Source organism: Belonocnema kinseyi, chromosome 10 (genome assembly GCF_010883055.1).
Source record: "Belonocnema kinseyi isolate 2016_QV_RU_SX_M_011 chromosome 10, B_treatae_v1, whole genome shotgun sequence".
NCBI lineage: Eukaryota > Metazoa > Arthropoda > Insecta > Hymenoptera > Cynipidae > Belonocnema > Belonocnema kinseyi.
The window spans coordinates 9969759-9980118 of record NC_046666.1 but is presented as its reverse complement, the minus strand read 5'-3'; the positions used below and the strand labels follow the sequence as shown (position 1 = coordinate 9980118).

Here is a 10360-nt window from a genome sequence, read left to right as displayed (position 1 = left end):
CCCCCCCCCCCTTTGTAAATAATTAATATTTCTGCTTTAAAAATCAACTGTTTTGGTTAAAATTTATTTATTTTGTGTAGTAGATTTATTGGACTTATTGTTTTCAGTAAAAAAATTTCTGTTTTCTGGCTATGCGTTTTATTTATTTATTTTTCTGATACATAAGTGTAAAAAGCCACGTGGCTCGGATTCGTTTCGAATATAGACAAAAATAATTTAATTTTTTTCGTTTCGGAAAACTTGCCCCTTTAGAAAAAAAGACGTTTTTGTAAATTTTATTCAGAATCGGCAATTTAAGCTTCATAGAGTTGAAACTTTACAATTAGACATAAAATATGAACCAAATATTACTTTTTAAATATTATCTCATAAATCTGCCCCCATACGTGAAAAATGGGTTTTTTTTGTTGTTTTTTTTTTGCTATTTTCCTTTTGAGAAAATGGTTTCTAATACATAACATACTACTTTATACTGCTAATTATATTACTAAATAAATTATTTAAATAGTTTATTATTATTTTCATCAATTTTCTCATAGAATAGAGATAGAAAGTCCCAATTTTTTCAAAACTTTACCACTTTTTATCCAATTTTCAGTTTAAAAAAAGTAAAATTTAATTACTTTTTAATAAGGATAATTGTTTAAACAATTTATTATTATTTTTAATAATATTCTCTTAGAATAATACTAGAAAATGGCAGTTTTTTTAAATGTCTACTTTTGCCCAACTTTCAATCAAAATGAATCAATATTTAATTTATTTTAGCAGAAATAACTTTAAAAAAATTAAAACTAAGGTTTTTATCTTTAGTTGTAAAATTGATCTGTTTAAGTTACAAATTTATATATTTGATGGAAAATTCGATTTTTTTGGTAGAAAGTTAGTTGGGAATTCAACTCTGGTTAAAAAAAAGTCACTCTACCAGTTAAATATTTATCGGTTTAATTCAAATATGCAACTCTTTGGTTAAAAATGAAACTATTTTTTAACTGAAAATGTAACTTTTACTTTTTTTTGTGGTTAAAAACAGATCTTTTTTAATTAACAATTCGTCTTTCTCCATTGAAAACTGATCGTTTAATTTTAAAATTTCCCCTTTTTGGTTAAAAATTAAACTATTTGATTGAAAATTAATTTTTTTTCTTTTTTTTACAACAAAAAATGTTTGATTAAAGAATTTTTTGTATGTGTGGAAAATTCATCGTTATTGTTTAAAATTCACTTCTTTGGTTGATAATTTAAATATTTTATTGAACATTCTTTTTTTAGTATAAAATTTAATTCGTCTTTGCAGGCTGGAAATTGAAATATTTTGTTAAAAATTTAACAGTTTTTTTTTAAATTTATATATAGTTTCTGCTAATTATATTATTACATAAAATGTTTAACAATTTATTATTGTTTGCAGCAATTTTTTCATAGAACAGAGATAGAAAGTCCCAATTTTTTAAAAACTTTACCACTTTTTGTCCAGTTTCCAATTAAAAAAGTAAAAGTCAATTAATTTTAATGAGGATAATTGTTTAAACAATTTGTTATTATTTTTATTAATATTCTTTTAAAATAATGCTAAAAATTCTCAGAAAAAAAAATTTCTACTTTTGCCCAAAATTCAATCAAAATGAGTTAATATTGAATTCAATTTGGCAAAAATAATTGTTTAAACAATTTATTAATGTTTAAATCTATCTTCTATATTAATACTAGTTATTTTTTGTTTTTTAAATGTAGATTGTTTCTAGTATAGAAAATAATAATTTATACTAATCAGAATATTTCTACATAAATTGTTTAAACAAATTATTACTGTTTTTGGCAATTTTCTCTTATAAAAGAGTTAGAAAGTCACTGTTTTTCAAAACTTTTCCACTTTTGATCCAATTTTCAATTAAAAATAGTAATAGTTAATTAATGTTAATAAGCACAATTGTTTAAACTATTTGTTATAGTTGTTCATAATATTTTCTATAAATAATCATAGAAATTACTATCTTTTCTGAAATTGTCAACTTTTTGCACCCTTTTCACATGAAGTGAGTTAATATTCAATTAAATTAAGAAAAAATAATTGTTTAAACTTTCTCTTGTTTATAGGTAGCTTATATATTAATACTAGATCGTTGCGTTTTTTTCTGAAATTTTTCAATTTTGTCCACTTTTAAATTACAGTGAAGTATAATAATTAATGCAAGTTAGAAAAAATGATTGTTTAAACAATTTATTATTATTGGTAATAATATTCTTCTTGCTTAATCGTAGAAAGTTGCGGTTTTTTTTAATTTTAACTATTTGTATATTTTCACTTGGAGTGACTTAATAATGAATTAAATTGAGCAAATCTAATTGTTCAGACAAATTATTATTGTTTATAACGACCTTCATCTATATTAATGCCAGATAATTGTGGTTTTTTCCGAAACTGTTAACTTTTTATGTACTTTTTATTAGCTTGGTAATAATTAATGCGAATGAACAATCTCTTTCTTTCTTGTAAATATATTTCTCTGAAATAAAATTGATATTTGAAATATTCTTCAAATTTTTTACATGGATCATATTAAATGTAAAATTTCACGTATATAATTACTAAGATAGTTGTAAATAAATGTATTAGTCCAAATTTTAATTGATTGGTTTCAGAGGAATATGATTTTTTAACAACGTAGTTTAATTTTCAGTTAAAAAAAAATTAATTAAAAAAGAAAAAATTTTTAAGAAAATTATTAATTTTAACGGAAAAATTAAGTTCTGAAAAAGTAATTCAAGTTTCAACCAAGGATTTGAATTTTCAAATAAATAAATAAATAAAAATATGAATTTTTAATCAAAAACGCCATACAAGAATCAGAACGAAAAATCTCTCTATGTACATACGTTTTTCTTTACTTGTAGTCACTGACTGATCTACAGACGATAGACTTACCGTTTTGTAAAAAATTTATAATAATATCAATGTGATTTGTTTAGAATTCAACCTTTACTGAAAAAACAATTTACATTTGCATTAATAATTAATCATACAGCAACAAATTGTTGATAAATTAGTCTGCGATGAGTAAAATTTTTTGAAATTCAATTTAATTTACTAGATTTTTTTAAAGTACTACACGAAATCGGGAAATCACGAGATGCAAATGAGTAAGCTAAGTAGAAAGCTGATCTCCTCTGATTGACATTATAGGGTAGCTTTCGATTAACGAGAGCAAACTCGAATGGAATAATTTCTTTCGGTGCTTCAGGCATGGATTATCATCCAGAAAAAAATATTATAATATTAGTTAAAAATTTTCATTTTTGGTTGTTCAAAGTTTAACATTTTTGTTAAAAACTCATCCTTTTTGTTTGAAAATTTAACTGTTTTCTTGAAAATTCGACTATCTGGTTTGTAAATTTCATGGTTTTAGTAGAAAATTAATTATTTTTAACAATCATATTTTGGTATTGAAAATTCAATGATTTACTTAAAAATTCGCTTTTTAGTTAAAAAAATCATCTGTTTTCGTAGAAATTTGATCTTTTTTGAATAAAAATGTAACTGATAGAAAATCAATTTTTGTTTCCTAACGAAAAAATCAGCTAAATATTTGGTAAGCAATTTATTTTTTTGATTTATCATTTTAGTTATAAATTATTCTATTTTGTTAAAAAATTTATTATCTGGTTGAAAAATCCTTTCTTTTTTGCTGAAAATTATTTTTTTTAATGTAAACTTAGCTTTTTATCTTTAGCTGTAAAATTTATCTGTTTTAGTTGAAAATTTATTTATTTAGTGTAAAATTCGATTTTTTGTAGAAAATTATTTATAAATTGAACTTTTGGTTAAAAATTCAAATATTTAAAAAATGTATATATTTTGTAAAAAATGCAAGTCTTTGATTTAAAATTTAATTGTTTTGCTGCAAATACGTTTTTTATTGTAAATTAATTTCTTTAATTAAAAATTTAACTCTACCCTTTAAATATTTATCGTTTTAATTGAAAAATGCAATTCTTTGGTTAAAAACGAAACTATTTTCTTGAAAAATTGTTATTTTTTTTGTTTAAAATTAATTTTTTAAATTTAAAATGTAACTTTTACGTTTTTTCTTTGGTTAAAAACAGATCTTTTTTAGTTGAAAATTCGTCTTTCTTCATAAAAAAAATATCTATCTATATCTATCTATTCTTCTTTAAAAAAATATCATTTTGACTTGAAAATTTAACTGCATATTTGATTGAAAATGGAACTTTTTTGATTGAAGTCGAATCTTTTTTTAAAAAAGCTTAAAAGTCAAAAGTTTTCTAAAAAATTTAACTTTTTTTTTTAATCGGAAGACTGAAAATTCATCTTTTATAGTAGAGAAGAGATTTTTTATGAAAAATTCTACTATTTTGTTAAAAAGTCATCTTTTTCTTCAAAAATTCAACTGTTTTGTTAAAAATTCATCCTTTGAGATTGTAAATTCACCTCGTATGTTAGAAAAGTAATATTTTTTTATTAAAATAAACAAATAAATTTGAAATGTTTGAATTTTAATCCCCGCTTGTTTTATTCCGTTTATAGAAGATGTTATTTCAAAAATGTTTGAAGATTAGAATACCGGTCTTTGAATATTAATGTTCCGAGAAAATCAAAAATTAATTAGCAAAAAATAAGGGAAAAGTCAGAGAATTTTGAAAATATAGTTTTTCAGCCACTCTCTATTTGCCAATCTAACGGTTTAAAAAAAAATAGCAAATATCATTAAAACCGGGTTTAAAAGAAATTTATATATAATACCACCTCAAAGAGATCCTTTTTCTAGAATGAAGATACCGCACTGAATGTCATCATTAAGGAAGACAAGTTTTGAAGATCCTTGTACTTAACATGCCTTTATAGTTTCGCAGACAAGTTTTCTTACATTCTTAACAAGGTCGGCAATGCCCCCCACTATTCGAATAAAACTCGTTCTCGTTCTACCTTCTCTTTTCTTTGTATTTCTAGTGTACTAACAAAAAGGAAGTTTCTTTTTTATTCCAAAGAAGAACTATTAAGAGATTCTCAATCCATTTCAATACAACAAATCGCACTGCTTTTTAAATCTGTTAAATAACAAACATAGATTTTCAGACAAATCAAAATTTAAGATACTTATAAAAAAAGGTTGAATCAAGCATTTTTTCAATGGCCGTAAAGCTTCCAGATAGAACGAGAAATTTCTATTCACTGATTTGATTATTGTCATACTTTGTGATCTGGAAAATTGTTTTATTTATTTAAACAATTCTTATAAACAAATACATATGTTAAATTGAGACAATAAAAGGTAAAAATAGGTATTTGTTTATAAAAATTATTTTAGTCATTAAATTAGGCTGTCGATCTGAAGGATAGGACAATAAGGAATAATTTTGGACTGATAATTTAAACTTGTTTAAATAAATTCAAAGGAGCAACTTTTTGGAACTAATTGTACTTTATCGTTTAATACTTTACCTAAGTGGTGACATTATTCATTCCGGTCAAGTTCAAAAGCTCTTCGGATAGAAGACAAAGTTAATCGGGCCAACGATGAGAATATTCTCTTATGACTCTTACCTTTGAAGGAAAATAAAAATTGGAATCAAATTGAGAAAAAAAATTGTTCCAGAACCAATTTTTTTGAAATTAGCAGTTTAGCTTTTAAGTACCTGTAGTACCTGTGTTTGTATGAAAGGCTTAACGATCATTTTGAGATAGCGATCAAGTATCTGCTTCAACACTATCACCAGACTAAGGTCGAATATATCGTTTCTTGTGTTCCCTTTTGTCCTCTAAAGAAAGTTATTCCAATCTTAAGATATTTATTCTGTTTGAGATATGGGCGATCAAAGTTGAAGGCTTTCCAGTGGTCACTGATCTGCAAGATCCCCTTTCCTCTCAAATACGATGCCAATACTACGAAAACTGCCGACCTCTTAATTTTGCCAAACGCATCTCCTCATTCAACTATATTTCGGGTTAATACTTTTTTCAGAAGTTTGATCATTAAATAAACAAATGAACATCTTTTACTAGATAGTTTTCTGGTAGCTTAGGGATACAGAATTCTGGTGAACATAACCAGATATTCTGGCAAACTGAACCAGATACTGTGTATGAATGCTGTTTTAGGGTATCTTGATGAAGACTATTTTCTTTGGAACTTTTTATGATATTCACTTAAATCACTTTGATGCTGCTAAAATTCTGAAAAATTCACTTTTTATTTGTTTAGAATTAACACTCTACCAACTCTGGATAAACAGAAAACGGGAGCTCTCCACAGATTTCAGGGGAATTAAAAAATTGCATGGCACTATTTTGTTACTATTGTTTAAAATTTATGCTACTACTGGCACTATTTTGAATTCCTCATATGAATATGAGGTCTTTGAATGTATCAATAAAATGTATAATATCTATTCATTTTAAGAGATGGGATAGTATTATCACAAATTTCGATACAGTGAAACTCGGATGATCACTAAGATTATTTATCTTTACAGGAAAGTAAATCTCTCCTAACGTGATTTATAAATTCGAAAATAGATCAACAGTCGAAAAAACTGTTTGTCCACTTTTGTTACCAATAGTTGGAAAAAAGTTGCGGCCGAATTATCATTTCGGTAGTTGGATAAAGCTCTGGCAAGTTTTCTCAAATTCGGCCCAACCTCCTTGTGAGCAAATAATTTAGAAAATCCATATTGGAGTTTTTAATTTATTTTTTAAACATAACTGAAATTACAGTATCTTTAAATCGAATCAATAGCAAAACGTTTCTAAGCAGATCCCCGATATTCCCAAGATCTGAAAATCACCCCATTCCTTGCAAATTCCTTTTGAGTGTGAATTTTAACAATCCCAGCTTTCAAATAACGTTTTTTTTTTCATCGAGAACAAATTAATCAAGAGGAAAGCTCCCCACAATGGATAGCAAAAATTTGTAAATTGCCGTCAGCCAGAAGTATGATATAAATTAAAGAGCTCTTGTGACGCGAATGAAGATAATAGTCAGCTATGTGATAATATTTCAGCATAAATGAATTCATAAGCAGTTTTTGGTATTATTTTAAGCGGTTGAAATTTTGTTCACTTCTGACAGGTTGGCCCTAAACTAAAACAAAGACCACTTTAACAACAAGGAACCCTTAAAAAAATTAGGAATGTTGAGGACAGTTACTTGATCATGTCCGAAGCAAAATTTGTGAAATATTTTTCTTATTTTTATTAATTAGAACACCAAATCTCCCTCTTAAGATGCATTTTCATCCATATTATGTATGCGAAATTTAAATTAAATTTACTGTATTTCGCTTTTATTTACAATTATCCACGGCATGCAGCTATCCACTGTAGGGAGGTTTCCTCTACAATTTTACTATCCGTTCATTTTACGAAGGCCTCTTCAAATCAGCTCTACATTTCCTTAAATTACTCGTTAAAAATATCGCAAAAACATAACTTATAACATAATAAAGCTTACTTTTTTGCTCATAAGACAAGTCTACTTTTGTTTATTAACGAAAATTCGTTTGAAAAATAGAAATAATCTATCGCAGCTTTGGCGGCATTGTATAACGTTCCTGGTTCAATTCCGGGCTGAGGCAGATTTTTTCTCGTATCTTCAAAAATAATAGAGCAGTAATCGACAATTTTTAATATTTACTATCCATAAATTATTTAATACCATTTTAAAAAAAATAACATAATTTTTGAAATCTAAATGTCATTGAAAGTCAAGCCACGGCAGAGTGAAAAAAGGCAATAACTTCTTCCTGAAGATTATTCTTTTTGTTATAAATTGTGTTATTTGGTTGAAAATTCAATAATTTTATTAAACAGGCATTCTTTTTTTGGCTGAAAATTCAACTGCTTTGTTAAAAATTCATATTTTTGGGTTGAAAATTCAACTTTTTTCAACTATTTTTTTGTTTAACACTTTGATGCTCAAAAGTCAACTGAAATCTTTTTTGGATAAAAGTTTAACTACTTTTTGAAAATTTATACTTTGATTTACAAATTCGTCTGTTTCAGTACAAATTATATCTTATTTGGAAACAATTTAACTATTCGATAGAAAATTCAACCGTTTTGTTTTTAAAAAACACCTTTTTGATTGAAAAGTTATCTATTTAGGTTGAAAGTTGAATTTGTGGTACAAACTAATTTCTTGTTTAAAATACATAAATTTATCGTGAAAAATCAAGAAAAAATTTGTTTATTGAAAATTCTATCGATTCTTTAAAATTTGTCCTTTTAATTTAAAAAAGCATTTGTTTTAATAGAATTTTTTTATAAATTGCAACTGCTTGGTTAAAAATTCAAAAATTTTGTTAACAAGTCTTTTTCTTGAAAATTTTACTGTTTTGTTGAAAACTAAACTATTTCGTGAAAAGTGTACTTTTTGTTCAGACATTTTATAACTTATTGGAAAGTCAAGTTAAATCTTTTTTGGATGAAAATTCAACTGTTCTTCCTTTAAATCTGCATTTTTTATTTAAAAGTTTATCTATTTTAATAGAATTTTTATCTTTTTTGACTCAAAATGAAACTGTTTACAGAAAATCATAGAATTTTTTCTTAAAATTCTCTTTTTTTGGTTGAAAATTCTTTTTTTTCGTAGAAACTTATTTCTTGTTTAAAATTATAGTTTGATGTTCAAAAGTCAACTGAAATCCTTTTTGTATGAAAATTCAACAGTTTTTTTTAAATGTGTGCCTTAATTTAAAAATTCATCTGTTTTAGCAGACATTAAATTTTTTTGTTGATAAAAATGCAACTGTTAGGTTCAAAATTAATCTTCTTTAATTACAAATTTTCCTGAAAAATTCCCTGTTTTGGTACAAAATAATCTAACTGTTTTGAAGTTTCATCTTTTTGGGGCAAAATGCATTAGCTTCCTGGAAAAAAATTTTTTTGCTGGCACGTCATAGTTTTTCTTAGAAAATTCAATTTATGTAGGGAAGATTCGCTTTTTGGCTTCAAAGTTCAATAATTTAGATAAACTTTTATTACTGTCGTAAATAAAAAATTAAAATTTTTTAAATTAGTGACAGTTTGTTAAAGGGGGGGGGGGGGGGGGGGGGGGGGGTATTATAATCCGTTACGTAATTTAATTTTCAGCCCTGAAGCTATTTTTCAAACCAATTGCCGTTCCCCAGTGGGCACGAAATTTGGCGAGGTCTTTACGACATCGTTACGACATCTTTACGACATCCTATGTCTATGTCGTTACAGTGTCTTTACGATATCGTAAAGACATCGTCCGATCATACGACATATTTAAGATATCGTAATGATGACTTAACGACATGGACATAGGATGTCGTAAAGTTGTCGTAAAGATGTCGTAACGATGTCGTAAAAACGTCGCCAAATTTCGTTCCCACTGGGTTCACAAATAAATGTCTTATGCACAGTAAAGTAAGCGAGTAGTTTTCAAAGATATAGAGCTATTTTTACGGAGCCTTCGTAAACACAGAAAAAACTGGGGTTTCTATAAGAACCAATTTTTGGTTCCAAAGGAGCTGAAACAAAAGGAACCTCTCTTGCTGAAAAGGAACCCAAAATGATAAATGGTTTCTAAATGAACCCCAAGGACGGATTAAAATGGTTCTAATCGAGCCTTTTTATCACTTTTGCCTTGATTCACTTCAAAGATTTTACAAGTTATTGATGCACATTTTAATTTATAATTCGAATTAAATAATATGGTACTGTGAAAAATTTTATGAAGAAAGTAAAATCATAGATATTAGTCATTCTTGACAGGAAGATACCGCACATGAAATGTGACAGTTTTTAGGGTTATGTTGAAAATCCTGTTTTTCACTGCGCATGTGCCAAAAAGCGCGGGACTATTTAAAATGATATAATATACACTTGACATATTAAGTTAATATTACATGTTTTAAGAAGCTAGGTATCTTTATCACTCAATTTAATTTTTCTTTAAAAAGAATAAAAAACAAGTTTGTCAATATTTGTCTGCATGGCTACTCGCAATTAAAAACTTCGGCACCCGCCGATGGCCATCTTTCGGATAACAACAAACTAAAAAAGAACTCTTAATAAGAGTTCCTTTAGAGCCAAAGTTCTGAATGGTGCCAACTTTTTCTTGATCCGCAACATTACTGAACCCCCAGTTTTTTCTGTGTAAGAGAATAGATAGTAGAGACTGTTGGTGGCTAGGGTGGTCCAAATTCATACCTGTTGAAATTTTATTTTTGTTGATCAATCCCTCCTAATTTGTTTTTTTTTCCCCCGAGGTACGAAAATTCCCTATTCGATCGGCATAAAGCTAAGGTCGATCGATCTCTTGGACCACCCTTGGTAGCAGTAGGTCGGTTATAGTTTCTTCAACCGTGCTCTTAA

The 10360-nt window shown here is 26.7% G+C and overlaps 1 protein-coding gene across 1 annotated transcript in view; it reads left to right on the top strand.

The window, feature by feature from the left end:
* Nucleotides 1-10360, top strand: part of LOC117181479 (myeloid zinc finger 1) — an 88735-nt gene that overhangs the window by 62383 nt on the left and 15992 nt on the right. The gene's annotated exons all lie outside the window — the stretch shown is intronic.